This window comes from Halichoerus grypus, chromosome 5, assembly GCF_964656455.1.
Source record: "Halichoerus grypus chromosome 5, mHalGry1.hap1.1, whole genome shotgun sequence".
In the NCBI taxonomy this organism is placed as follows: Eukaryota; Metazoa; Chordata; class Mammalia; order Carnivora; family Phocidae; genus Halichoerus; species Halichoerus grypus.
In genome coordinates, this window is record NC_135716.1 from 34938488 (window position 1) to 34952536 (window position 14049).

The following is a 14049-nucleotide window of genomic DNA, read 5'->3' on the forward strand; positions in this document are numbered from 1 at the left end:
AAAAGATAGAAGCATTTCACTGAAGAGGATGTATAGATGGAGACATGCACATAAAAAGGTGTTCAACATTACTAGCTACTAGGGAAATGCAAAGGAATACCATAATGAGATACCACTACCCATCTATTAGAACAGCCTGGAATAAATAGTGATAATGCCAAATACTAGCAAAGATGTGGCAAAACTGAATCTCTTATACATTGCTGGTGGTTAAAACGGTACAACCACTCTGGAAAATAGCTTGGTAGTTTCTTAAAAACTAAACATAAACTGAATCATCTGACCCAGCAATCACTATCCTGGGCATTTATCCCAGAGAAATAACTTACATCCACACAAAAACCTATAGACAGTTTTCCCTAACAGCTTTATTTGCAATAAGCCAAAACCCAAAAACAACCAACATGCCCGACAGTAGGTGGGTTGTTAAATGAACCATGGTACATCCAAACCATGAGATACTATTCAGCCATAAAAGGGAGCAAACTACTGATACAGGCAACCACGTGGGTGCAAGCAATGCCTTGGATCTCAAGGACATTATGCTCAGTTAAAAAAAAATCAAAGATCACATATTATATGACCGCCAAATATCAAAAGGTCATATATCAAAAGGACAATATCAAGAGGCCACATATTATATGACCTCTGAATATCAAAAGGTCACATATCAAAAGGTCACATATATTATATGATTCCACTTATTGACGTTCTAGAAATAACAAAATTATAAAGATGGAGAACAGAGTAGTGGTTTCCAGGGATAAGGGATGGGAGCAGAGGGGATGGGTGTGCCTGTAAAATGGTAGTAGGATGGAATTCTGTGTGGTGATAAATAGTTCTGTGTCTTGACTGCAGTACTGGTTACACAAATCTTCACATGTGACAAAATGATATGTAACTGTAAAAAAATGTATCACATATGGGCTTATCTAAACAAAAATATTGTTCGTATTTGCTATTCTTGGCTCTTGTTTATAAAAAAAAAAGTCATTATCTGTAGGTAGTTACCTCATTCTTGCTTTTTTTCATTCATTATGCTGTTAAGGTTCACCCAAGTTGTTGCCTGTAGCTCGGATTTATTGATTGTCCTTGTTGTCTAATATTTTATTGTATGTATATAACTCAGTTTATTTAAATGCTTACTGATTGATGGACATTTGTGTTAAATATTGCTTTTTGTTGTTTTTAAGAAAGCTGTTATAAACATTTTGTGCATGTCTTCCAGGGCCAATATATAAGAATTTCCCTAGAGAATATACGTGAGAGTGGGTTTACTCAGTTGGAGTGCATATAAACATTCAGCTTCATGAGTTAAGGTTAAATTGTGTGCAAGTGCTTCTATCAACTTCTACTCCCATCAGTTTAATTTGCATTTTCCTGATTACAAATGAGCTTGCTCATCTTTTTATATGTACATTTACCATTTTTGTTTTTCTCCTCTGTGACAATGTGTCATATCTGTTGCTCATTTTTTTTTATTGTGTTGTCTTTTTCTTTCTGATTTGTAACATATCTTTATATAATCTGAATACTGGTCTTTTGTTGATTTTACTTGTTGCAAACTTGTCTCAGATGTTGGCATGTCTTCTGCTCTCTTTATTATACATTTTTATGAACAAAGATCTTAATATTATAATAGGGCAATTTTATCAGTCTTTCCTTCTGCGATTAGCACTTTTGTGCCTTAAGAACTCCTTTCCCATTTGGAGATCCAAAATATGGTCTCCCATGTTTTCTTCTACAAGTTTTAACATTTTGCTTTTTCACAACTGAGCCCTTAATCCCTCTGGAATTGATCTTTGGGTATGGCTGCTCCTTGACATTTGGCTCAGTGAATTATTCCAACCTTTGTGAGGGCTCTGTTGTCTTTTAATTCCATCTTCCCGGCCTTGACTCATACTGATGCTTGTTCTGTGTCTTCAAATTGTGATTTTTTTTTTCCTCTTGGTATGCCTTGTAATTTTTTCCTGATAGCCAGACACGATGTACCAGGTGATAGGAACTGCTATAAATAGATCTTTAGTAGTGTGGTGGTCGGGTTTTCAGGGAGAGGAAGTGCTCTGCACATCCTATGATTAGGTCTCAGTCTTTTAGGGAGCCTGTGTCTCTGGACTGAGACCTTCACAGTGTTCTAGTTTTTTTCTCCCCCTTTTCTTAGGATGGCTACCATGGGCTGCAGTTGAGTATTTCCCTTCTCCCACAGTGGAAGGCTAGAGGAGACTGGATCCAGTATTTCCCTTCTCCAGGTCAGTTAGGTTTTCATAACGCTCCGGTGGGTTAAGCTCTAGTTAACCAATTTACTCTGGGGGCAGGCCTTGTTAAGAATAGAGTGCTCTGGCGTATTTCAAAATGGTTCCTTTGTCCCTTTGCATTCTGGAAGCTGGAGGAGGTTTTTCTCTGATATTGACTATGGGAATCTGATAGATGTCCTGGAAGTAATTCTCATAGTATCGTGAGGGCCCCCCTTTTTTATTGACTGGGTCCCCCTAGCGCTTCAGTTGTCTCCACAGAGATTGCAGCAATTCATAAATGACAATTCACACTGCTTCCTATGGCAGTTTCTGCTGGTTAGTCCCTGCTCAGGGAAGCCAAGACTCCCTGTCTTCCTCTGCTCCTCTTTCCAATCTTGGGGCAGTGGTTTGCCCTGTGTCCTTCCCTCTCTTACAGATCCAAGAAGAGTTATTGGATTCTACCTGTTGTTAGAACAGAGTGGTGATTTCCAAGCTCCTTATGTGTGGACCCAGACACCAAAACTCCTCTTTGGTTTTTTAATACCTGAGTGAATGAGAAGGTCCAGGAAGAAATGTCAGCCATGGCAAGATTTGGGAAGATGGCCAATTCTTCCTTAGGCAGCTTTGAAAGAAATTTTGGTCGAATGATGGGCTTCCTTTATGGTACCCAAGGCATTCGTGTCTTAGCAGTTCCACAAGTGCTTGAGTGTCACATGTTAAAAAGCTAAAGAAACCAAAAACAAAAGCAATGAATCTCTTCTCACCATTTGAACTATGACTCAGATCATTTAAATAAGCTATTTGTTGAGAAAGAAAGCATAAATTTAAAATGCCTGTTTGTATGGTATGCAGAGGACAGATTCTGCTTTTGGAGAGGCACTGCAGTTTATTGGAAATATCACAGGACAAGGAGTCAAGAGCCCCGGAATTAAGCCTTGATCTGTCATTACGTGGTTGCGAAACCTCCTTGTATCCAAAGTATGTTCAGCTGCATGTAACAAGAATCCTTCTACAGTAGCTTAGCCAAATAGAGGGCTTTTTTTCTTTTTCTTTTTCCTCATGTAACAGCCTGGGAGCAGGCAAACCAGGCCCAGTGTCGTGGCTCCTTTTTTTCAGTTGAGTCTTCATGGCATGTGGCTTTTGTCTTTGTGCTTGTCACTTCATGACTGCAAGATACGTCTTTATCTCTGGCATTGTATCAATGTTTCAGGCATGAAGAAGAGGAAGGGCAAAGATCAAAAAGTGTGGAGAGTGGAGAGCTCTTTTAAAGAGCTTTTCCAGGAGCCCTATGTAGTTACTTAAGGTTACATGGCCAGGGCCCAAACTATTTCACCTGCCCATCCTCAGCTGTAGTTTTTACAGGGCAAATTGCTGCCCTGAACAAAATCAAGGTTCCATAAGGAAAAAAAGTAGACTGGGGATTGGATAGGTAACCAGCAGTGTCTGCCCCACCCTCTAAGCTTCCAGTGGGAATGCCTGTCCCCTCACTGCCCCCCACCCCCACCCCGCAGGGTTGTTTGGATGTCAAAATGGAAGATCAAATGCAAGGGCACTTCATACACTATAAAATGTATTTCATAAACACAGTGGAAATCGTCTCTTTTTAAAAAAGATTTATTTAATTAATTTCTTTATTTGAGAGTGGGAGAAAGAGAGAGAGAACACAAGTAGGGAGGAGGGGCAGAGGGAGAGGGAGAAGCAGGCTCCCCACCGAGCAGGGAGCCCAATGCAGGGCTCGATCCCAGGACCCTGTGATCATGATCTGAGCTGAAGGCAGAGGCTTAACCGACTGAGCCACCCAGGTGCCCCCAGTGGAAATATTCTGACCTATTTTCTCAGAGAGCAAATCCAATGTTAACAGAAAGTCCAACTGAATGTAAAGATTTGGGTAATCAGTATCTCTTGAACCTCAGCTCATTCTCTTGCTGACATCTTTAAATAGTGCAAGAACTTGTGTATTTATGAATATGCATCCTCAAATGCCTATCTTCAGATGATTGTCAGACGCTGTGGTGGACATGTGTTGATTTTCTGTACTATCATCTCTTTTCCCTTCCTTTCAGTATCCTGAGTGACCTTCTGTGTGATTTTTCTTTGGAAAGATCCTACCCTCACCTCCAGGGATAAGCCTTGATTAGTTTAAAGCGATTCAGCAAAGTATAGTGACTGATTCAGTGATGGGCAATCTGAGTGACCTCAGAACCTGACTGCCAGAGTGCTAACACTATCTTCTTGGAAGATACATATGTAGTCCTGAACTGCTACAGCGAGTATTTTTTGCACCAAGGGGAGGCAGCCTGAAGTCGAAATCAATCTGCAGAGAATACCTGTGCCAAGGGAATTGCAGAGAAGCAAATGATGTAGTGAACCTCTGTTTTCCCAAAACCAGCCCTACATCTGGACATTTTTTTCCCCAGCTCAACGAACCAAAATATTCCCTTGTTTTGTTATTTATTTGAATAAGAGAGTTTGAGTTGGGGTTTCTGTTATTTGTAGCCAAAAGATTCCTGAATGATAGTTTCCAGATATGTTCCAGGAAAAAATATATATGTTATTTTAAATAATACATTGCTTATATAGGTATATATTTTAAAATAATATATATTACTTAATATAGTATATATTTATGTATATATACACACATGTGTTTATGTATATTATATATAATATGTATTCATACATATATATGTATATATATGAGTTTATTCTGAGGTTTATAGTTCTTCCAGGATTAAGGCCATAAGGCCTGAATGTTACTAAAAAGGCCTGTTTCTCTCTGTAATAAATGGCCTGCATAGCATCTATCCAGAGGATTTTAAACTGTGAAATGTTAGGACCTGAGTCCCGTTCTTTTGGGGACTGTACTTATCAACCCTGTAATACTAGACTCGCTCCTGGGTACTTTGAGCCAAAGACCAATTAGGCTGAGATATGTCAGTGTTCTTGTAGGTGTGTTTCCTGTTTCCTGTTTGCAAAGGCAACTACAGAAGAAATAAAAGTAACGGCCTTACATAAACTGCTTACTGAGCTGTCAAATGTTCAAGTAAAATATTCATTAATTATGAGAGATCTCGGTTGCAGGGCCATAGAGCTGCTGGTGATAAAATCTGTCGTTATACCGTGGAAGGTTCTGTGATCCGGGGCGCTGCCTGACTGCATATTGTGAGTTCCCTTTTTAACCTCTTGAATGTCTGGGTTTTAAATTGTGATTATTATTAAGTTATGATTCAGAATGCAAAAATGTTGCATCTCAGTTAGGTTATTGTGTGTTTATATGTTTGCTATCTGGCAAATAACAAATGCTAGCTTATTAATCTGCCATGAAACCTTGGTCACAAGGTATCTATTTCTACTTTAACTCTTGATGAATTTGTATGTTACTGACAAGAAAATTATGGTACATTCTCGTTTTTTAAAAAATCTATTCTCTTCTGTGGTGACTCATTGAATGGAAACCTTATTTAAGTGTAAGAAATTTACTTTAAAAAAAAACAAACAGGAGACATGATCACGAAGTAAAAACCTGACTTTCTTCCTGGAAAAAAAAAAAAGCAGTATGTATGTGCCCTTCCTTCCTTTCTAAACCTACTCTTTTGGTATGGAAAATTGAAGAGGATATTGTGCAGCAAGTAGATGGGATTTTTTTTTTAATTCAGAAACAATTCTTTTGAAATTCTATTATGGTATAATTAGGGCAGCACCACCCGCAATAGTGGATTTCCTGTTAAGATAGGAACATTATTACTTTCCTAATTTGTTGATGTGGGTCTCAAAAGCCATCTCACTGACTATTTAGGAAATTGGCTTTTCAGGAAGGGAAATCTACTGGTATATGAAGTTCTTGGAAATTTTTCAAGATATGCTAATGGCCCCAGATGAGGGCCAGATAAGATTTATAAGCAAGGTAATAATATGACTTAGGCCCTGGTTATACTTTTTTGTGGCTATTTGTAAACAAGGCATCAATATTAATCTAATGTTTACTTGACCAGGTAGTTTTAAATGAAGAACAAATGGCAAAAATAAAATAAATGTGGGTAAGGACAAAACCTTATTTTGTATTTTCCTGATGTTGCAGGGAAGGGAAATAAGTTGGTGTAAAATGAAATTTAAGTGTACTCATCTCTTTCTCATCCCACTTTCTTCATCGCCATTCAGTCTCTATGGTTTAGGTATTAGATGAACAACATGGCTTATCTGGATATAACAAGAAAGTGAAAGTGAAAAGTCTGTATTCGAAATCTGATAGGCCAGTGCTTTTAATGAGATACATAGGACAGTAATAAAATATTTGAGGTCATGCTAAGCAAGCTCTAATTTTTTTTTTCTTCATATCATTGAGAACTGAGCCTCAACCCCACTACATTTCTCCTGGAGGCCAAGATAGAATTGTGCATTTAAGTTGGTAGGGATCAGGCAGCCCTAGAGGCTCTTTCTTCTTGTGATAATCTGGTTGAAGTACTTAGGATCATCACAACCATAAACATGATAGTAGCCATTGCTTAGTTCCTTGGATCTTTCTGACATCAAACTAAATAGGAAAATGTGTGTTCTTGCCCAAAAGACAGGAAAACATGAGTATGATTCAATTATTCCCCTTGACATGGAGGTGCAGAGAATCAACATGTCTGCTATTAGCTTCTGGTATCACTGCCCCTCCTCAAGCATGCAGGTCTCTCTTCCGTGATCTCAGGGACAGGTTCTTACTGTAGATTCTCTGTGTGAGTGAGCCCCAGCTACGCTCTACTTCATCTCTGGTTTATGTGGAGCAAAGAGAGGCTAGGCTGCAGGAGTTCATGGTGCGCATTCAAGGCATCTTCCAGATCCAAAAGAGGACAATTTGGATGAGAAATTGACAGGAAAGTTCTTGAGGGAGTGAAGGAGCCACTTCCTGCTCAACGACTGTTGTCTTGAGAGAAGAGTGGGCATGGCAGGGATGAGGATGACCTCTGTAACAGACTAAACCTCCTAACTGGGGCTTTCCAAATGGATGGCCGAAGTTGGCAAATACCGCCTCATTTCCTGTGCTTTCTGGAATTTTGTTCAAGAATTTCAGATACTCTTACCTAGTGACAGAGATCCTGATAGCAATAAATAGGAAAGATATATGTAAAGAAACTATTTTAAGGTGAAGTATATGAATAGACTCCAGGTTTACAACTATTTCTGATTTCCTGTCACCTGGGTATCTCTCTTTAGCTCCTTTAGGCTAGTGTCATTTTGTCTGGATCCTCAAGAAATCCATATCTTCCCCAAGGCTTCCTATGTAACTAGCTTCTCAGTTACATGACATTACATGGAATTATATTTTTCTATAGTTTTCTGCACTAAAGACCCCTTTCCTTCTCCTCTTAAAAAATATTATTTTAATCCTTTTAGCCCGGGAGCTCACTACTCTTTATTTTCAATGTCCTATAAATTCTTCTCTATCAAAAACAAAAACAAAAACAACCACTTATTGTGTCAACAGAGTATCTTTAATTCAAGAACAGTAATGAGGAGAGATAATCTCAGAGGCTGAGAACACAAGACACCAAATACCTAGGGGATAATTAAAGTATGCTTCCAGATGTTTTCAAATAGACGCAAATACTGATCATCCAAATAATTGATTTCCTGACAACCATTTTCCAGCCGTGTTCTTAATATCAAAATAGCTAATAAATTCAGTGAAAAAAAAAATAAACCAAGCTGCTTTTTTATTAGTATGTAGGAAAAAAAGAATAGAAAGAGAGCAATCGATTTCTAGCAATTTTGCAACATGTAGACTTAGTGTCATGTAGACTTAGGAGCAGATAGTTTAATGACAGTAGATAAATGATTCCAATTAACCAAAAAGTGTCAATTAAGCACCTACCAATTTGAGCCCTAGTGGAGAATGATATAGTCTATCCTGGACTTGTATATTCGGTAACATAATGTTCCTAGAAACATAATTCATTTATTCATCCAATAAATATGTATCCAGTACTTGCTTTAAAACAGGCACTGTGTTAAATGATGTCTATATTAATGGGGAACAAGACAGGCATGGTTTCTGCCTACAGTTGAGTGGTGTGGGATGGGATGGACATGGTCATCAAATAACTGCACACATTTTACAAATGTGATCATTACTATGATGGGAAAAAAAACAAACATGGGAAACTGAGACCGTAAAATACAGGTACTACATTTAGATAAGTGGTCATCAGGGAAGACTTCCCTGAAGAAATCTGAAGAGGTTCAGAACATGGAGGAGAGTGTTCTGGGAGGACCTAAGGTAGCAGGGAACATAGCACTTACTGGGAACTGAACCCAGGCCAGTGTTGCTGGGGAGCAAAAGGGACACGATGTGAGGGAAAGCTAGAAAGGTGGCAGGGGCAGATCATGAAAGACTTAGTAGAGAACGAGTGAACATGAATAGTTTCTAACAGAATGAGTCCTATTGTCTTCTATCACTAGTGTGAAAATAAAAGAAGTTTGTGATTTTATAATGACTGTGCTCTTTGGGAGATGATATTCATTCATTCATTCATTCATTCACTCATTCAGCCAATACACACAAGACAAAATCCCTGTTCATATGGATCCTAAATTCTAGTGGAACAAGCAGATAATATGCCAATAAGGAAATGTATAGGTCTTATAGTAAGTTTTTGTTTGTTCATGAGTGATGTGGGTAGTCTTTAGCTGAAATTTAAAAAATAATTTCAAATATTTATTATATTGCATCTAAGTGTAGTGATTTCTTTGTTTAGTTAACTAAAGTGATATGTTCCAGCAGCGCTAAGACCATGCTTAGCACAGGTGTTCTTCATGGTACTTAATTCACAGTTAAAGACTTTGGAGAAACTCTAAGAGAGGATCATAAGAGAGGGAAGCTGTGAGATTTGTATTCTTGTTTCTGAGGATCTAGTGATACCACAGCCCGCCTTGCACCTTACCTCCTCTTCTTGGAGTGGTGGGTGGAGGACGAGGGGAGCAATAAAAAGACCTAAATGAAAACAATGGAAGCTAACATTGATGGAGAAGGATCCAAGAGGGAGAGTATTTCAGAGTCTATTTGTTTTAACACAGAGCTTAGTATGTCTTATTATACACTTAATATACTTTGTAGATTTTGCCATTTACCATCTCTAAAAAAGATACACATCTTAAAATCAATGTATACCTTTAAGGAAAGGTATTTCTTTGCAACATTCCCAAAAGCTGTTATTTAATTGATGATGCATCTTAATCAGTGACTTACAATTCAGAAAATCATACATATCTGGAACACTGTTTGAGTTTTCAGTCATGCCTGTCTTTTCTGAAGATCTGCTTGAAGATTTCCTGATTGGCAGTGTTTCCATATCTGCATATAAAGTATCACCATTGATGGAATTAAACCAGGGCACCTGTGAGAGTCACCTTCAGGTCTTGCTTGCAAAAATCAGAGGCTAGTTCATTAGAGCCAAGGGAGGCATAATAATTATCTGTTTCAGTCTTCGGGAACTTCTTTATTTCTGATATTTGAATTGCATGAATCAAAGGGATTCTTTCCACGTATGCCAAGAAAAATAATGGAAATGTTAGTGGGATACTTTAGTACAGGGTTTCTCAAGTGCAGCACAGTTGACATTTTGGACCAGATCATTCTGTTGCAAGGAAGGGGCTGTCCTATGCAGTGGAGAATGTTTGGTAGCATTCTGGTGGCAACAGTATGCGCCGTCATGACAATCATCCCTTGTATTGCAAATACCTCCTGGGAGGGGCAAACTCACTCTCGGTTGAGAACCACTGCTTTAGTATATCATAATCAGTGAGTCCCAGTGCTGTGTTCTAGCTTTGTATTATGGTTGTATTGCAAACATGTCCAATCCTAAATACATAGCTTTCAGTTTAACAGGATGGTATCGTTATAATTCTGTAGTTCTTACATTACAATTAAAAATAATATTATGAAACCAGAGTTAGAAGAGTAACTAATTAGATTTTTACTCAGTCAAACATGTGAAATCCTAACGTGGCAATACATTTTTCTACGGTCGGGGGGAGAGTGCCTACACTTTGAGAGGCTTGTTTTATTTGTTAAAATGTTATAAAATTTTACCCTCAAAGTTTAAAACTTACTTAGTGGCTCACCTATTTTTTATTAAAAGATACATTTATGGGAATCTTAAAAAGACTCCAACTCAGTCAGTTGCAAGAATTAATAGCCTTTTGGTGACACATAGAAACTTAAATGAGGCACATTTAATGAGTGCAATTCTAGTTTTATGAGAAGCTAAGAACAACAGAGAAAAAAAGCGCCACTCTTGTGTCCTTTGGTGATGGTACTTGACATTTTAGTATAAGTTCTTACAATAATATATTGGTTTAATGTCCCCTTAATATCTGTGGTTTAATCAAAATTTCTGAAAACGGGAAGAATATATGTTCTCTCTGTCACTGTTAAGCTAAGCAATGGCATTTGAAAATCACTTCAATCATGCATGATTAGATCTTCTAAAGGGGTGTTATACTATGCTATGGTGCCTGGGCAGACTTAATATTGCATAAATTTACTTAGACATGTGACTAATATACGGCACCATTGGGGGAACTATTTTTTAAAATTCTTTTTCACTGTTATTTACTTTACCTCAAGGCCTCCTGCCTCAAAATGTTGCATATATTTCAAATGACACCAGTATTATTTTGTAAAATAGAGCTTTCTTTTATTTTCCTATCATGTTCAGGCATATTTAAAAACTACCACTGTCTCAAAAATAAAGTTCTAATTCTTTTTCATGGTGCTCAAAGCTTTCTACTAACTGACTACAGCCCACCTCTTCAGATTCCTCTTCTTAACTCCGTTTGCTCCTGTCCCCATATCGCTCTCTGACAGCAATGAACACGGTGGCCTGAGCGGCATAACAAACATCTCCTTGTACTTTTGTCTTCTTAGCTCTTCTCGTGCTGTGATCTCTAACCCCTGAAATTCGAATTCATGCTTAAGAATCATTTCTTTCATGGAACTTTCCCAAATGTTCTCAGTTGGAATTAAACTCTCTCCCTTTCTCTCCCCCCAACTCCGTCTCTCTCTGTCTCTCTCCCCCTCTCTTCCTCTCTCCTTCCTTCCCTTCCATCCCTCTTTCTTTCTTTCCTATAATGCTTAGAAAACACTACACTAGTGCTTTTCAAACTATCTATGGGGAGGGCTAGATTTTTTTTTTTTAGTTTCCAATCCATCACATGCCGATATGTATCCTCTCGTCCATGACCAGTACTTAGACCTCTCCATGTGAAACTTACTATGCAAGTTCTGCATATACCCCATCTATACTCCATCCAATGAGATGAGTCCACTTGGTCACACATTTGGATGTTGCAGCAATGTCCCCTACTGTAAAAATGTCTAAACAATTACTTGCAACATCTATACTTATCCTGTTGCAGTCTGATAAGAATAGTTCATGGGGTGGTTCTGGTCCACAGCACTGCACCAGACTATAAGCTCCGTGAGGACAGGGCCCGGGTCTGCTTTTTTCATCATTATAATTCTAGCCCCTGGCATTGCCTGTCACATAGTAAGCACACTTATTACATGTAGAAGTAACATGCTATAGATAATAACACCTGTCTCCAAAGTAGCTTGGATCAGATCTTGATCAATTTTTAGCACCTACAGGATTATCATGCCTTACTTATATCAGAAAATAGGAATGAATGAGAATATCAGACTGATTTATTTTAAAATATAGTGCTCTTTGTGTAAAAGCTACTGAAATAAAACATACCCCCTTCTTCCTACTGCCGGTATGGCCTTTATAAGTGAAGATCACTTGATCAATAATTTAATTTTCTTTCACTGGATAGTTGCAAAAACTCACTGCAGTCATATTCACTTAAGTAAAATAAAAGGAGTTTAAAAGAAGTCTAAAACAGCCTGTTAAATAGCAATATTGAGAAACTGTTTGAGAGAAATGTATTCCTAGAAGAAAAAAAAAACCCACAAAAACAAAACTAAAAAGCCTTTCTTTTATGCCGCTCAAGGGGACACATTGAAAGTCTTCAGCAGTCTAAAATTGTATTTCTGAAAATGAGAATCACATGGAGTTAATTTAACATCTACCACTGTAATTTCTACTGGGAAAAGCACCTGGGACATGAGTAACATTTTTCAAGATTTAAAATGTAAGAGATTCAGAAGAAATTACTTGATGATGCTATTTGAACATAGATTTCTAACTTTCAGTAGTTCAAGGGTATCTTTCTGAAGTGGTAAGAAGTCACTGTAGTTCAGTACTTTTCATTGAATATTTCATTATTTTAAAGTTAACAGCCAAGAAAAACAAGGACATTTACTATATGTTTTTCCCACCCTTATTAGCCACTTATTTTTCCATGGAACATTTGTTATTTCTGGGAAACATATGGCATATGACCAGAACCATAATTAGTAACAGTTTGATGTTATAGGAATTCAAATTTTGGCAATTTCTAGCTTCTCTAGATCAGTGACTTCCTCTGAAATATAAAAACAGCAAATACAGATCCTAAGGTTGCCTTCTGGAGTCAGTTTTTTTTCCCTCCTTTACAAACTGAGGTATTTGCTTGTTTTGACCAGGGAAGTATTTGAAGATTCTTGCAAACGCTTATAATGTTCTGCTCCAGAACCAAAAGGTGACAGAAGGAGGCACTGTTTTAAGCACTTTCCATATATCAGCTTGCTTAATCATTGCAAATAGAGTCAGGAAGACATGAATTTACCCAGGTCACTTCAATGGGAAGTTGTGTAGTTGAGACTTACCTTAGAAAGTCTGGCTCCAGATTGTGCTCTCTGACAGTAGTGTCTCTTAGGCAGCATTGCTTGTCTAAGGAGATGGAAAGTTCCAGAATTCCATTGGTAGAATCTTGCTGAAGAGGTTATTTTCTTGCAGACTATTTCTGTCTAATACTTACTTAGTAGCTGGGAATTCTGGGTAACTGGGGGAAAGGGGCAAGAAGCCATTAGTTGGCAGCTCATTCTGAGCAACTTCCTGGCATCTAGAAACCAGAGGGTAGTTGCCATCAACACAGGATCTGGGACTGGGCTGCAGAGTTGGTCACCTTCACACAGAATCCCCCCAAAGCAGCATTATCTTTGAATCAGAAGGATGGATATTTGTAGCATCATTGTACTACAGATCTTTAAGGGTATGGTATTTAAAATTCACAATTTTCAAGCACTCATTACATATATAATAAGTGAGAAGCAGCAATTTGGGGAAAGAATGTGTGTGCTTATTTGTCAATCCATGTATTTTTGTTTATTTATTTAAGACTTAAAGTACCATGGGAGATGGGTTAGTAGAGAACCCTTAGCCTTTCCAAAGGGACATATACCACTGAGTTCTAATATGCATCCCAGCCAGGGGACAAGGATAATCATTTTTGCTTTGTGTTAGGAGCCATGGTTGCTGAGGCTGATTATTCACAGAAGCAAGGTAAAGCATCTCATCAATCTCAAAATGTAGTTTGTCATCCTTTGTTACTAATGGAGTTATTAAGGACTGAAAATGCAACATTGCTTAGCAACATGCATCATAGTTATTTACTCTTTTGATTAGCAACAACAGCAGCAACTAGTCTGTCTTATAAATGTCTTAGGGGCTATTTTCACTTTCCTTTCATCTAACCTTGCTCATATTCATTTGCCATGGTAGTAATCAAGGTGCTTAGCCCGTGGCCTGGTGGGCTGGGTTTAGGGATACTCCCGTAAGTACAGAAATCAGCCCTGAGAGCTGGTATTAGTTCAGTCTAGAGCCAAAAGGAAATTAGGCTATAGGTAAGAAAAAGTAGTGAAAGATTCCTACAACTCAATGTTCTA

The 14049-nt window shown here is 38.0% G+C and overlaps 1 protein-coding gene across 7 annotated transcripts in view; it reads left to right on the top strand.

Moving 5' to 3' along the window:
* Nucleotides 1–14049, top strand: part of NCALD (neurocalcin delta) — a 373056-nt gene that overhangs the window by 217516 nt on the left and 141491 nt on the right. For 3 of the 7 annotated variants that reach the window (XM_078072167.1, XM_078072169.1, XM_078072168.1), the window contains exon 4: nucleotides 5316–5396. The exons of the other annotated variants lie outside the window; for them this stretch is intronic. The gene's annotated coding sequence lies outside the window, so the exon portion shown is untranslated. The remainder of the gene's footprint in view (nucleotides 1–5315; nucleotides 5397–14049) is intronic. 7 annotated transcript variants of the gene reach the window in all.